Genomic DNA, 16458 nt, shown 5'->3' on the forward strand with positions numbered 1-16458 from the left:
TATCTGAATTTTAGGTAGCTAACATTAGAAATAAAGATTTTTATTTAGGAAGACTGAAAACCTCTCACTCATGGACATCAGAAATGACAAGGCAAGTTTTCTATACCCCGTTCTTCTATTTTTCAGAAAGATTTTTCTCTAAAATTGAAACAGAAATCTAGTGTTTACAGTTATAACATCTTTTGCAGCTCAGGTGCTATCTCCTGCCCCCGTACAAACAGCACTGCTTGCAGCTCTGTATGTGGAGGTCGAGACAGCCGTTGATGTTGAACACAGAGACCTGCCGCTCATTTTCTACCAAGCACCATTAAATGACATCAGCCTTCTGTTTCCTACCAATTTGGATCCAAAGGAATCTGAAGTAAAAGTATTCATGCTCAGTAATAAGCTCTTGGGCCTTCCTGTTTCTCAGCCACATAGTTTATTTACGTGTTCATTGTGGTTGCCAAATTAGATGGATTTATTTTCCTGGATAGTTGTAAAATATGTGATCAACTGTTAAAGGATTTCCTTACCTGAAAACCAAACCAAATATTAATTAAACTCCTGGGAGATAAGTGCTAACCTCCCCTACCTGCTGCCAGCAGGAATCCCTGCACCCCATACGCTGCCATAGCCATACATCCAGCCAGGCTACAGGCTTTCCTACCAGTAGCTGTCACAACAGGCCACTTTTCTCCTCCTAGGGCAAGGCCAATGAATAGAAATCCAGTCACCAAAAGCCACGGTTCTACCTATGAAAACCTGTGCTAAAATCTGGCTTTTAATTTTCCAAGGGGGGTGTTGCAACCTGACTGTAAATTCCTGCGTGGAATTTGCTGGTTGCAGAACGTTTCCATATCACCTATCTGGAGCAAGACCAACCTTTAAATCTTTTCCTCCTTATGGGTGGTGAAATTTGGAGACAGAATTTCCATCTCCAAAAGAGCAAGGCTGTAGCTTTAAATATTGCTTTCAAGACTTCCAATTTTATATTTTATGTGCCTGTTATGATTTAAATTTTGTAAAATACTTGAAGCAAAACCACAGGGTTAGTTTCTCTGCAACATACACAGAGGGCAAGCAATGATACACAGGTGTAAGTTAAAAATAAAGAGAATAGACAACTGTGACTTCTAGAAAAATTAAACTGCTGGATGGAATATGTATATGTGTGGAAGCTCATTAAAAAGTTTCCTTGAAGAAAAAAGGATATCACCCTTTCATAATGGCATTAATATTGGTCTATTTTTACCAACTTCTCAGTCCATAACAATGTCCTGTGGCATTTGGCCTACCTACAAGAAGAGGAAGAGGCAATTCAAGCAAGTGATTCAGCTGCTTAAAGACAAGACTGAGCAGGAGGGAAGGGCAGACCTTTTTCTGGAGGGTTCTTTACCTGTCTGTAAAACACAGATACATAGGTATTGCTCCCGTTACATTTCTAGTTACTCACCTGCTTAAGCATAAGGAAAAATACACATCTGGTGAAAGAGACTCCTTTGCCTTGGCCCACGGAGCTATTGATATTTAAATATTTTTTTCTCTCTTGCTTTTCTTGCTGCTTCAAATTTTGTGCATCTCTCAAACAGGTTCCAAGTCTAATGAAGAGAAAGGTATGGTATAACACTTCAATCCTTACATTTCACTGCAAAGGAAAGGCAACAACAACAACAACAAGTTCTGAAGTAGATTACAGGAGATTAATCAACAGCTACACAAAAAGCTATCATCTGACAGTAGATGAAGTCTAGATTTTAACAAGTATTACATAAAATCTGTTCACCAGCATTTCCTTAAATAAACTTTTCATCTACTTGCAATCCTTTATTCACTTTGATGTGTAAAATATTTCCAGAAATGCTCATTTCAGAAATATTGCTACATAAAATAGAATTTTCTTGTTTGGAGGTCATCTACTTATGGAGCAAAAACATATTACTGGGGTGATACAATACTCTGTTCAAACAGTGGGTTGCCGACAGCAATATTTAAATCATTCATGAGCCAAACAGTAGTCAAAACTTGTTTTTATGAAGTTTTGAAATAAATTTATGAATGATGTAGTAACTCATTCTGATCAAAGGTAGAAAAAGATCATCCAAGATGCTGTAAAATTACTCTTGTGATTAGGGAAAGGAAAACCCAACAATGACTGCAGAAGTAAAGTGTTATGATGGCTAATCTCCCACTCAAAGAGTACACACAGTTAGGATCACACACAGGATAATGCATTTAGGACACTTCCAAGTTCTCATGTGAACCAAGGTTGATCCTGAAAATAGTTTACTTATTTTATATAATTATTCTAATAGAAAACAGTTCAGAACCTTACTACAGAGGCGGTTAAAAACTTACTAGTTTTCAGCCTAAATGCATTCACGCCCAGTATTATTCACTTCTTCACTCTCTAACATCGCCTGTTAGAACTCTTTCCCATGGGACCAATAAAATGCACTCTTCCCTCCATTTTACTCGAAAAAAAAATGCTAAATGCCTTTAAACATTTTGTGGAAAGAATTCTGTCTCGCATCTATGATCTACTTCAAGAAAAAACATTGCCACAAATATTAATTAACCTCCCTTAGGCGATTAGCTAAACAGAGACCAACACGGATGGGGTGATTATACCAAATGCACTGCTGCTGTCACCTGATCGAGACTGTACACACCATAATTAGACTGCAGCATAGGAGGCTAATGCCCTCTTAGCTGCCTTGATAAATCCAGGTCTTGTCACCTCCACCAGTGACAAAGTAGTATAACGCTACAATTTGTTAAACTCCTGACCTTTCCTAAGGATGCCAAAGTACTTTTGTGATGTCCAAACCATTTTGAATGAACAGAAATGGACTCATCAATCAGCTTAAATTGACCATGCAACAGCCTCAAGTTAGCAATCTTGCCCACCAAAGATTGTCTTGACTTAGAAATGATGTGTGAATAGTCTACTGCTCATCCCTTGGAGACCTTCTTTGCCATAGGTCACACCTGTGCGGTTTTTAAAATCTAGTAAATAGTTCTGTCTATTACTGTCATTGACGCATAACAACCTGAAGAACTAAGAGAAGTTAGAGGGTAGGAGTAACAATGAAAAGTGACACAGATCATTTCCCTGTCCATCAGGAGGGTATAAAATAATTGCAGCTTAGCTACTGAACATTCATGGGAGGATGCACCTCATAGACCTACTTTGGCAGGACAGTACTTGGGACAAAGTAAGCAAAACTGGGTCCTTTTTGGCACTGTCTGAAATCAGCTTCAGAGGTTTCTACGAGCTGATTTCCGACCCCCCCCCCCTTCCCCCCCCGGCTTAGAGTAGATCCTCTAACTGGTCAAAGCATGACTCACTTACATTGGACTATACTAATAAAATACCATCCTGATACCACTCCTGCAGATATGTAGTAAATATCAGATATATTTACCATAATGCTGTTAAAGTTCTTTCAAATACCTGGACAGTTAATTAAAGACAAAAAAATCAGGTGCTATTTTCTTGTGTATTCCTTTGATTAATATGATCTCATGATCTCACATGATCAAAACAGTGAATATTCCTTTGAACAAACTTTTTAATATGAAATTTGCATCTATTAAATGTTCATAAATCAAAATAGTTTTCTGAAGCAGCTTGATACATAAAAATTAATGTAATGCTGAACTTCTTTTCCCCTTCATTTAAAATAGGGGGGGCTTTACATCAAAAATATTCATGTATATGACATAAAATTGAATATAAAATCAAGAATTACAAAAACATGAATGGTTTTCATCATATTAAATAAGCATTCATGTCAGTGAAACATATTCAAATAATAGTCTACTCTTTTAGCACCTTTCCCTCTTATTTATGAAAAGATAACAATTTCTTCCTAGTCAGTCATTTTCAAGTATTCTGACAACTAAAAAGAACACATTTTTGTTATCATAATTTTAGTAGACAGGGTTGGTATTCATACTCTATTAAGCTGAGATTGGCCAGAGTAGTCTATATATAATCTTTTTTTCTGTTCTGCAGGTGGAGACACAGAAAAGCATCGCTCCTGTCGCTACTTGGCTGCTGCAATCACTCGCAGACAGATATCTGGAAGCTGCCTTCCAGAAGCATTACAGCCAGTAAAATTCAAATTCAATAGAAAGTGAAAGTCCAAAGGGTGAGAGTATCGCTAATAAAACCATGTAAAACCCCCTTTTTTCAGTAGTACAAACTATATAAAAATAATGAATAGCATTTGCCATGTAGGTGCTTGTAGCCTTTAATATTAATGGAGCAGAGCAGGAGAGAGTAAAAATTTAACACACCTAATAGTAGAAGACACATAGGAAATGTCTCAGAAAGCAGTGAATAGTGACATAGCAGATTCTTTTGCAGGATTTCCACCCTGAAAAGAGTCTTCTAGAAACAGAAGGAAATATTGTCTTCCAAAATAGTGAAAAGAGAATCACTCATGAGGTGACTTAAGTACAAATTTCTCCCCTTTTTAATACACAGATAAATCTCAAGAGAGACAAAAGAGATCCTCTCCTGAAGAGCATTAAAGATCCACCTCTGGTACGGGGGACTGAGATGAAGTCCTTGCTGAGTCAGACAAAGATTTCAAAAAGGTGATGTCCTTCCAGGCTACTGGCTAAACTGTCTCCTCTGAACTGGTTTATGTTTTCCTGTTAACTTTAGACCAAAAACCACCATACCTTTCAGAACAGTCATGGCATTTCCTGCAAAGAAAGGTGTCTTTGAGGAATCACTGCCTTCTGATAGCAAAATAACTTGTCTCAAACAACTTCAGTTATTAGTTGATCTTCCTTAATAATTATTTACTTCAATCACTTTACAGTGGAGTTTTGTTTGGTTGTTCATTGTTGTGGGGTTTTTTTCCATAGCACATAATAAAGTAGCGCTCCACTATTAGGAGAAAATACCTTTTAAATTTTAGGTATTAAAAGACTAGATGGACCATTAGACTTTTCTCACATGCTAGCAGCTTTTGTAGTGATAAAGCCTTGAGCTGATCATGGCAGAAACAATATATAATAAAAAGGTAAGGCTTGCCAGGTAATCAACTTTGATTACTTTGTTCTAATCAGGTTTGTTATATGGAGCATTACACTGCTCACTTACCTGCTTTGAGAGGAGGACTCCACAAGAAAAGAAAACTGACAAAGCCCAACGTACATCTTGCATTCAAAAAACCAGCTCCCAGGAACAGGTCTCAATTAAGCCAGATGGAGACAGTCAAAAGACTGTGAGAGTGAAAATTAAATTTATAATTTAAGGAAAAGAAGTAAAGAAAGTTCAAAGCAGCAAGAAAATAAATAACGATAAAGAGAAAACTGTGATGAAAATCTAAAAATATGAAAAGCCAATGTATTTTTTTTTGTAGTTTGTATGGAAACTGCATTTATCTCAATGGTTCTGGACTCAGCTCTGCTCCAGGGAAGGTCTCACTGCACGCTATTCCTCAATCTCTTTGCCCATCACTAAATACAGCTTTTCAAAGGAAAAGAAATAACAGATTGCCTCCTTGAGGGCCCTGAAATGAAGGAGATGAATCTCTGTGCTTTGCCTCCTATGTAGTGGTTTGTGTGCTGATTGAAGCAGACATGAGGAAATTGGACCAAATGGTGGTGTTAAATCCATTAGCAAAATGACATGCCCTTGTGAAGAAAAAAAACCACCAGAAGTTTAACAGTTTGCAGAAGGAAAAAATGTACAACCAAGACACTTAACTCCTTTGTGAGTTATTATCCTACTAAGTATTTGTTTAAAGTTTCACCATATGTAGAGATTTGGCACACACTACAACTTGTGTTCTGCAGTTATTTAACAGGCGTACTCTTAAAACATAATTGGAACATTACCTATTTGATAAATAGAGCTGATTTAAAAGAAAAAAAAAAGAAGGTATTTTCTTTGTATATTCTTTGACATGGATTTTTTTGTGAGCCACAGTATCTGAAATGTATAGCACATGATCATTTTCAACAGAAGAGGTATGAAGGCACAGGACCTGCTTCAACAGACTTCATTATTGAGAGAAATGTAAAGAAGGACCTGAACCTCTCAGTGCATCTATTTCCAAAATTACATACAAAATTCTAAAAATCTGTTTTTAGAATTAAAAGACATGGCTGCTGAGGTGGGGGAGAGACTCATAAATACTATAGATTGCCTCACAGTGGCTTATCTTCCCCAAAGCAGGAGATAATCAGCGCTCGGGAGTATTTGCCATAGGGAATCGTTACCCTGACTGACATTAGATTTGAAACTGGAAGATCAAAGTCAAAGCAGGACAGATACTCTGTTGTGTGCTCCATGGTCTGTGACCTTTTGTAAGCTGATGATTTTGGTTAGAATTATAGTTGGGTGCTTCAGTTAGCATTTTGGAGGTTATTTTTAACAGTTTCTCCAGAAAATGCACTGTGTCCAGTTACACGATCTTTCCACCTGTCTGTCCTTCACTAACAGTTCCCTATCTTACTGACACTTGGCAGAGACATCACAAAGAAGTTGAGTGCCTCTGAATCCAGAGAAAATAGGCAACCAGGTAAAGGAAGAGACACTGCATCTCTCAGGGATGGAAAGGTTTCACTAAATAATGTTATTGTTAGGTACCAGATCCGTGTGGCCATGTGGGAGAAAGATATAATAAACGAAAGGCACAGAAAAGGACATTCCTTAAGCTCAGCTACTCTTGGACCTACCTGTTATGTGGGAAATCCTGGGTTTCAGTCAGAACACAGTGGTGCAGAGAGAAGCAGAGGCATTGCATTTTGCATGATTTCTCTAGAACTTGACACTTGACCAAACTGCACTTTCTGGCAACTAGCAGCGTAAAAGATCTCCTAACGTGAGCTCACCCCATGCTGTCTCAGCCTCGTTACTAGCAATTGCCATTAAAGGGAATCAGGTGCTTGCCGAGGCTGAGTGCAATCTGGTGTAAAACACTCTTGTTATTATAATGTTGGTTTTGAGGTTGCAGCTTAAGTCTCTGTCGGTGAGCCTGATGTGGTGCATAAACAAAATGCGGTATTTCTTGAAAACACAGAACGTCTGCTGTCAGAATCAGCCTACCGATACACGAACAACATTCAGGCAGGCATAATTCAAAAGCAACCTATCGTCTATTGTCCAGTAACGCTGCAATGTCCCACAGAATCTATGAAATAGCATAGCTGACAAAAAGAGGGGCTTCACACAATGCAATATGGGTATTTCATTGCATTTACTATGTTCTGGTAGAATGTTATGCACCAGAGGTATGATTCCGCATAGGGACTGTGGAGAAAGCTCTACCCATGCCAGGCTGCCCTGCAGTAACCTGTTTATGCATCCACATCTAAAACATATAATAGCTGATGCTGGAAAAAGACCAATGCTAGCTGCAAAGAAGTACTTTCTCAGAAAGTTTTACGGCATTCATCAAAGACTCACAAAGACTGAATCTTCCAGGTCATTCTTTCAGTTCAGAACTGTTCTTTCATATTATATAGGTCTCATTCCTGTAGCACCGAAGGGAGTAAGCATATTGCTTCTCTTTGCAGAGAGAGCTTATGATGATTTTGTTTTCCTACACAAGCACAGTTAATTTTACTATAGGAATTTATTGTTGCCTTGCCTGTTATGTGAATTCTGTCTTGGAGGCTTGGCATGCTCCACAGATCATCTATACTGAGAAGATTTTGTATACAGGAGATTAAGCTGGTAAATCATGAATTATAGTCCCTCACTCACTCCCAGTGTGATATGATTTTCAATTTTCCAGAAAGTACAATTTGAGTTGAAAGAAGAAATGTAAAAATGCATTCAAAAGGTGAGAAAATATCCTCTTTATATTAAGTTAGGCAGTGATTGTAATTTCAGAAGCAAGTAAAGAAATTACTGCAGAAGGATTCAAAACCCCACGGCAATACCCATGTGTATAGTGCCATACAATTCCAAGCTGAGCTATTAGTACCAGCTGAGGCAGATTTGAAGCACAGTGCAAGTATTTAATGCATGCTGTTTTCAGTTAAGCGTAAGAGGCACATTAATACATATCTTTTTAAAAACCAACAACAAAAACCTCCATAGGTTTTCCATAGCTATTATAAACCCCCCTGACATAATCATATCAATGAAACTTGTGGTAGTCCAGTGGATTTCATGCAGATGAAGGAGATGGTACAGTACCTGGCCTGTGTAAGGGAGATGCTTTATTGACTCTTGGCGGTGTAGGGAGCATGCCAGGCAGCAACATCAGTCTGAATTTTCCTCAAGTCAAGTGAATCTCCAGTAAAACTATGAGAATTTCACCTTTGCAACACACACGTGCACACATGCCTCCCCCACAAAACAGCAGTATGCAGATGGCTACAATTTTCTTATTGTCTGAAATTTGAATATAGCATCAGGCAGCTGTATTACAATAGTTTTCCAGGGTCTGGAGATAATTTCTCAACTGAACTTCAAAGTCACCTTTGCACTTTCATTCTGCTTGCTATTAGACAAATATGTAATAGTTTCAATGTAACAATTTTCCTTTTAAATAAAGAGAAAGTCACTTTGAATCAATGCAGTTTCTGAAATCAGCCTTTCTCTCTAGCTGCTTGGTTTTTTAATCCTCTCACACATGCATGCACTCAGTAAAGTTCCTTAAGTTTGCACATATTTAATTATTAGAGGGAACTAAGTTATAAAGAGCTAGACTACACTGTAACAGTCACCTTGTCGAGAAGCATCGTGCTTGCCGTCCCCAAAAGCGGTCAAAGGCTGCCGAGGGAAAGAAACCTCTCTCCAAGCTGGTACTTTTTTTGTTCCTCATCGAGCCAGTTCATAACACCACATGCAGCAATCCTGCACCTCTCCAGCACCCGTTTGGCCTGAGAACAGTAAGATAATACATGTCTTTTACCAAAAATAAACCTTGGTTTAGATTTCCTGTTTTCAAAGTTTTCTATGAAGCCACAATATTTAGAAATCCAATCAATTACTTCAGCGATAAACATTAGGCTTTCCCATGAGTATTCCCGAGGCTGTTTGAAATGCTGGCATTTTACACCTCGTGGTCTCCTGTGACCTGCTCCTTCTAAAGGTTGTCACCTCGCTCTTCCCATCATGTGTCCAAAAAGAAGCATTTAATGTAGCTACGCAAATGATGTATTCAAAGGGAAGAAGGCTAAGAGAGCAGCAAGAAAATGAGTTTGCAAGCTAAACGATAGGATTTGCAGTCCCCTTGCTTTAGGTCACAAACAGGATAGAAGTTTGCTATCTTGCTTTTTAGGTATACATGCCTGTCTTTGAAAAGCTCAGCCCTGTGACTTTCCATTTATAGCTGACAATCGTTAATGATTGACCTTGACCGGTTAATTCTCCATCCAGACCTTAGAAAAGTTATTTAAACTTTCAGGATTTTTTATGCATTTAAGTATATTTACGTGAACAAATGTTCTTACGGAAAAGAGCAGGGTTTGTCTCAAAAAATCTGTGGATGTATATCTAGGAAGTCAAATGTGTGTTATTAAGGTTTCATGACTTCGTGGTAAATGGGATTAAATTAATTTTTCCAAACACACACCGAATCTACTGGATTAAAGTATACTTTGTAGTAACAGACAATTGAAACAGGTTTATATGTTCCAGGTTTACCTCGTGCAGTTTTCAGTCTTACCCCCAGAGCATTCTTCATTTTGTAGCTGCTGTCAATAGCCATCATGTAAGTATACATCTCTTGGTGACAGTCAGATTAGTTTACCTAGTCATCTGATAATCCAGAGAGTAAATCCACACCTGACTTCTACTACTGAAAACTGAATCAAATCTATCAGATTTTTGTTCCCAGAATAAATGTGAAAATATAAGACGTTGACATCAAAGCCATGTTGCATGCAACTTTGCAACACACGGTGGCACGGAGGCTGCGTGATTGTGAGATCTTAAGGAATGAGGGTTTAATACAATTATTCAGTACAAGCTGAACAGCCAAGAAACAGGTTCCAGCAACATCTTCATATAACAACAGCATGGAGAGAAACAATCCCTGCAGATTCTGAAGAACAACTGTTACTTAATTTAGCTAAAAGTTATCTTACTCCAGATTTTTTTTCCAGGTACACTGAGAAGAACAACACCTAGGCCAGAAATCAAAAAACATGGACTGGTTTTTAATAACTTTTTGTAATTAAGGTCACAGCATCATTATGTGTGACCAGGAATAGACCCTTACCGTAACAGAAAAGGTCTCCAAGCCCAGATAATTTGATTCTGACCACACATTCGGGAAGATTGTTATGCTTGTATGTTAAGATCATGTGTATTTGTGAATGGAAAGAATACTAATAAAATATTTGTACTAGGTATGCTAGATACAGCTGGTGCTAAAATAAAAAAAAATCCCTGGGAACAAAAGAGAACTCACTTCAAAAGCATTCTTTAGTCCTAACTGGCTTAGGGAAATAAAAAATGCCTTCACAGGTATCAAATGAGCTCTTTTGCTTTGCATCTTTCCATAAAATTTAGCAATTTAAATCATAGTTACATCTTTTTCCCACACTTCATTATCCCACTGCTCACCAATGACTCCCATTTAAAACTGGAGAGAACAATTTTCAAAAATATTTAAAGACAATATATCCTTCAACCTTAGAAAATGACAGGCAATTTTATTACCTCATAAAAATCACTGCCTAATACATGAATCTAATTAGACCTCTGTTAGTTTTAACTTTCACTTTAAGTAGAAAAGTATGTTGGATTTCAGGAATGAACAATGGAGAGCGCTTGAGACATTTATGAAATTGGTCAACATTAACTGCTTTTTATTACCACGGTGGCACAGTAGTCAACGTTCACATAATCAGGGTCAGACAGCTCACCACTCTGCTGATCTGCAACTTGCAGGTCAGTAATCGTAACTGCAGCAGAATGATGCATAATTATATTTTTTTTTTACTTCTATTTTTTTCCTTGTCCTAGTGCTAGTAAAAATGATGGGCAGCGTTACACACCAAAATTTGGTGCTACCTAAATAATTTCTGAGCTCGTTCTCCCTTAAGCAACACTGGTCAGTGTCAAAAAATTGAAACTAGCTAAACGTTGCCAAGCAGAATAGATGCAGAGAAATAATTAATTTGTTTACCTTTTTTTTCTTCTCAAATAACAATAGAATAGAAAGCTACTGATTTCTGATTTCTATGCTGCATAGTGACGCCCTGAAAACTCAGTGCTTAGCGGGTCAGCTGGTGATGCTGGCTAAGTTAAGAAAGCTATTTACCAAGCTACAGGACCTGCATTTGGCATGCCAGCCTCGGGTATCCAGACAGAACTCCCGGCTCCTTCTCCAAACCCTTCCTTCTTGCTACTGTCCCCACCTGACCTCCCTGAGACTGCTGCTCTATTAGGAAACAATTTTTGATTCAGGGAGGTATCCTACCCTGCAGATTCCATTGCTGGGCTGAAGAAACACCCTGAGCTAACCGTAAAGCTGATGCAACGTATCTCACCTAGCCTATGGAAAGCCTGGAGGGAACCCACACACCTCCACTGCAGTCTACTGCACAGGGGTACATATGCTTTACATATCTCTCTCTATATCATACCAACTTCGCTGTTCCTTTGGTGAGGTTTTCTATATGCCAGGGGACCTTTATTCCTGATTGAATATACATTCTGGTTGAATATACATTCTTCTAGCTCTTACTACAAAGGTACATAAACATTAAATCAGGCCCATAGAATACAACAGTGTCAACAGTTAGAGGGACTGTGAGCTGGGGCTCGTGCAAGATAAGTTACATTTCCAGCAGGTCAAGCTTTCTTGAATGAATGAATATATTAATTCAGAATGAAATAGCACCATTTGTCCCATGAAGAAAAAACATACTGACAAAGCAAAAGTGTCTAAAAGCTTTTAAAAATAACGAAAACTGCAGGTATATACAATTACATACAAGCACTTGATAATGTCCTATTATAAAAAGTCCTTTAATGTATATTCAGTTAAAAATTAAATCTGTGCTACCGTGGCGGAATTGGCTGACTGATACCTGCAGTCCCAGGGTTTTGCAGCCATTCTGTGTTGAGATGCGTTTGCATTCAGTGTTCTATTTCTCATTATGGAGGAATAACACACGTGCACCCAACCCAAGAAATTAATTTGCTTGTCATGTATAACTAACCTAGTGGTGTTTAAAAATGTACAACAAACAAATGAATCATAACTGCTTAGAGCTGATACGCCACCGCTCTTCTAAATGTATTTTTTTTATTAATCTGATTTTGAGGTGTTTAGAAACAGACAGGTTCAGATCTGAGTTACAAAAATGAGAACTATTTTAGAGAGCATTGTTAACTATTTGCAATAGGCTGAGAAACTGATTGGAGAGCAATTTTCTATTTCTTGTAAACAACAAAAAAAAAAAAAAAAAAAAAAGGAAGGCCATTCCAAAGCATTTACAATGTCAAAACAGCGTTCATATATCTGCAATTATGCCTCCTATGAAAAAACTTGTAGGCGCTGGTTGTACTGAGACCTGGCATAGATTCCCTGGATCAATAGCACTCAACCTTTTTAGCATCACTAGTCCACGCAGCATTTTCATGTGCTTCATGTGGCGTTGATTTTACTGTGTCTAATCCCACTATGGAGTTGTGATGCAGCAGGTGCAGAGAAACACTGCTGCTTTTTGGAGTCGCCGTGTATTCTGTGTGGATCTAGTCTTTTGCGCCTACAGAAAAGATAATAATTCAGCACTCCATTGGCCATGCAAAGCATAGCGATAAGGGTTTGGTTTTTTGCACTAGCAACAAAGTAATTGATTTTTCTTTCCTTTGATAGTGTCTGCTGTACCCATGTATGCATTTCTGTGTATGCATTACAGAGCACACAGATCTCTAAGAGAATAATGAATTCTAATGTACTGTATCATTAAAACTGCATCCCTCAGACATGCCTGTTTCAAATGCCTCAAAGCAGAATGCAGTATAAACTTCAGTATCACTTTTCACTCGGTTATACAGAACAAAAGTGTATTAACCAGTGCAGAAATGAAATTCATTCTGTTGTGCTGTGCCCACAGACAATAGTTTTATAGCAATGATTCATTCAACTTCCAAGAAAGAAAAAAACCACAAAAGAGAGGTGGATTACTCCTTGAATTAAAATTGTTCAACCTCATTTTAAACAGGTAATCCTAGAGCTGTTTTCTCAAAAATGCCACAGTCTCAACATGAAGGATTTCAGACTTTTTTTCCATCTGGAGCAGACAATGTCCCATGACCCCTAAGCTCACCAGAGTCACCAGAAATAATCTGAGAATCTAAAAGGTCCCAGAGGGTACCTCTCTTTGGATTGCTATTTATTAATATAACACTAGGAGAAAAAAAATCCAACTTGTTTATACATGGTATCTAGGTATCTGATATACAGATCTTCAGTTCTGCTGTCTGCTTTCCCAAGGGTGCTGCTACATTTTGGTTTTCACGCCATGTTGCTCATTGTCAGGCTCTCTTAAACTAATGAGAAGGGTTTTAGAGAGTGACAGCAGCCTGACAACAACACTGTCACTGCCCATCTCCTGCAGCTATTGAAGAAGCTGATAGCGCTGCTGTTGTAACAACCTTATTACTGGTTGCGTTTTGGTGGTCAGCAAAGTTGCAAAATCATGAAGGTTATTAAACCCACCCTAACTCTCCCAGGAAGTGCCCATTCCAAAATATTCTACTTGCTTTCTTCTTTCCTTTAGTAAAAAATCCTCAAAGCATTATCAGCTGATAATTTTGCTTGGCTGAATGCATCTAGAACATCACATAAAGACTGATTTAATTTCTTTTCTAGACAGAGTGGCCAATTTTTATACTAAATATTCAGTAGTTGCATGTCTTTTCTACATTTTTACCAAAGTTCAAAATTCCTTAAATGAAACATAAAGTTATAAGTGCATAAGAGAGCGTTAGTTAGCAGACATAAACACACCAAAGAAACATAACTGGAAAAGCCCAGACCTGACAAGTATCCGAGATCTTGATCGGGTTTAAAGTTTTTTATGCCATTATAAGTTAAGAATAATTCTACAGGTTTCAGTGGACTTTAAGTGACATAAAATAAGCATTACATTAAAGAACATCTTAATATCTTGTTTAAAGTAACCAACTCCTGAACTGGGGCTAAAAGCGGGTTACCACTGAAAAGATCATTCATTCGTTCAGTTTCACTGTTCATTAAATAAAAGAACGTTTGGTTCCCACAAATATTTATGGCATGACTGGTCTTGAAATATTCTTGTTATTTTCTGTTCAGGAAAGGATTTAGTGGATTTTTCCGGGTGTGCCCGGCTGAGTCCCTGGGTCAATAATGATGCCACCCACCAAGTCTTTTCACCTTTGTGGAACCCAGTCAGCCCAGCTCAGGTTCTCTCCTGACCTAAAGAGCTGAAGCCATGGGCATTCCTTCACTCTTGCCTGCACAAAGATGAAGCTTGTGTATTGCAGTGAAAATGTGTCTAGAAATGGTCACGGCTTCACAGGTATCATCTTATTTGTGGCCTTTTTTATAGGTGGAAAGAAAACCCTGGTGAGCAGTGGCAATCCTTAATATGGAACTTTTCCTTCCAGTCTTTCATGCCTTCCAAGAGAAGTTGGTGATACGCTGTCCCCAAGATTAATTAAAGCATAAAATAAATAAAATAAAGCATAAAGTTCACATATTTCTGAGTATTGTAAAGGACCGTTGTACTTTTATTAGATATGGGTTCAAATCCTTATACCAAGTAAAAATGAATAAACATTTCTATTTCAGATTTATGTACACACTTTTATTTTTCATACTTTACATTGTATATTTTTCTGTAAGTATAATTACCTTCAGAGCTGGAGTGGGAATCTGTTTAGCCTTGTGCTTAATCCAGTCTTTCCTACAGGTGAGCAGAAGTTATTTCTGGAACTGCTCCTCCTGGCTTATTCATATACAATACTCCACTATATTTCCTATCCTCTCAAATGATTTTCCAGATTTTCTGACCCTCCACAGAGTTGTTTTAGTGCTCTGTTGGCAAATCCTTCTCAAATGGCTCCTTATGTTTCTAACTCTCTAAAATAAAGAATTCATTTTCTTGTGAAAATGATCCCATATGTCCAGTCATGTGTTATTTATAAAGATGCATCTCAATCTTCACTTTTAACAGTAACATTGTTTGTTATCTCAGACTGCCGTGAACTAAACTGAAAGACACTTTATGCCTACTAACAATGCCTACAGAACTTCTGATGGCAGATACAGTACTTGGAGCTTAATTCTAGATAACTCACCTTAAAATCAGTGATAACTGTATTGAAGACCAAAACAGTACACATGGCCCTAATGCTATTATACCGAACTACAGCAGAAAAGAGATTCAAATAAAATATTGCGGGGGGGGGGGGTGGGGGGGTGGATATTATGTAATGCATTTAGAATACATAGCCCTTTATAATTACATATTTTTCCTGATTGGTTTTGATTCTTTATTCAGTTTAGCTGGGTTTATAAGCAAAATGCGCATTGATTACAATGGCATGAAAAAACTTGTCTGTGCAACAGAAACAATTTGAAAAAAAACTTGTCTATGCAATAGAAACAATTTGAAGTACCCAGGTGCACATCTTTGAAGACACATGACCCTTGACATATCTTGGAAGGATCAGCAAATCGTTAGTAGAATAACAGAAGCGGTAATATAGAGTGACTGTCTTATCAGTTACTAGTTCAAATTTGGCTAACTCATGTCTAACGGCTAAAATTTCATGACTATCTGATCTGATCTGTTCAAAGCCTTCCACGTCATTTGTTGCTGATTGCAATCCGGGTCCCAGCAGAGCTGTGTCCAAGTCACAACACACATCACTCTAATTGACACAAGTGTCACTTTCCTTGGCAGATGTAGGTGACAGGTCAAGGATTAACTACAGCATGGAGATTGAATTCCCCTCACAAGAAACAGTCCCGACAGAGGATACTTTGAATGCTGTGGGGAAAGTCTTGTCTTTGGCTTTTGTGAAGGAATAGAGCATTTAAGTCAACAACATGTTGATGTTCAGCATACGGTTCATCAAACGATAGATTATATTTTAGGAAATAAAATAACCTGTCCTCACACACATAATGATATTTTCTGATTTTGAATCACTGTCTTGCCAACTGAGGTTCTTTACCAAAAACTGGTTTCTCAGTTGTTCATTCCACATATTTTCTCTGAAACATACCTTTATTCTTTTTTCTCATTACCAGAATCTAGGAAGTCACATTGTGGGGGTTATCATAGTATGCTTACACTGTTTTTATACTTTCTCCTAAACATGTATTAAATTGAAGAGATGTTATTGAATTTGGTGATCCGATGCATATGTTTTCACATTCTTTATAAGTTCATATGTTGTGCAATTTACTTAACGATTAACCAAGCTGTTACTGTTTTCTCAGTAACATAAACTAAAGCATTAAAGAATCAGAAGCCAGGAATCATTAA

This window comes from Falco rusticolus, chromosome 7 (assembly GCF_015220075.1).
Source record: "Falco rusticolus isolate bFalRus1 chromosome 7, bFalRus1.pri, whole genome shotgun sequence".
In the NCBI taxonomy this organism is placed as follows: domain Eukaryota; kingdom Metazoa; phylum Chordata; class Aves; order Falconiformes; family Falconidae; genus Falco; species Falco rusticolus.